This window comes from Colobus angolensis, unplaced genomic scaffold (assembly GCF_000951035.1).
Source record: "Colobus angolensis palliatus isolate OR3802 unplaced genomic scaffold, Cang.pa_1.0 Scaffold19, whole genome shotgun sequence".
NCBI lineage: Eukaryota > Metazoa > Chordata > Mammalia > Primates > Cercopithecidae > Colobus > Colobus angolensis.
This window is the reverse complement of record NW_012115043.1, coordinates 8,601,819-8,602,280: the sequence shown is the minus strand read 5'-3', so window position 1 is coordinate 8,602,280 and position 462 is coordinate 8,601,819.

Sequence of the window (462 nt, the reverse complement as noted above, 5' to 3'; positions counted from 1 at the left end):
GCGCATCCACCACTTGGCCCGCGCTCTCTCAGCCTCCGGCGGCTCAGGGCGGGCTCGGCTGGGGACCCTAATGGTAGGGTGTCGGCCCTGAGAGAAGGGGGCGCGGAGGGGAGAGGGTTGCGCCTCAGCCCCGGCTCGGCCCCAACGCCCTCTCCCTGGCGCGCAGGTTTAGAAACAGGGCGGCCTCGCTCGGCAGCCGACTCGGCGGCTCGGGTCCCCATATATAGTCATATCCACCGTCAACTGGGAGGCCGGCGGCCGGCAGCGAATGGGCGAGCGGCCCCCGCGGGAGGAGCGGGGAGGGGGCACGGGGCGGAGGGAGGAGAGGAGGAAGGGGGGCAGGAGAAAAAAGCTTTTCCAAAAAAGTATTGGCTGTCTTGAGGAATGCGGTCGCCCCCTTGGGAAAGTACATATCTGGGAGCAGCAGGCGGCTCCGCGCTCGCACTCCCGCTCCTCCGCCCG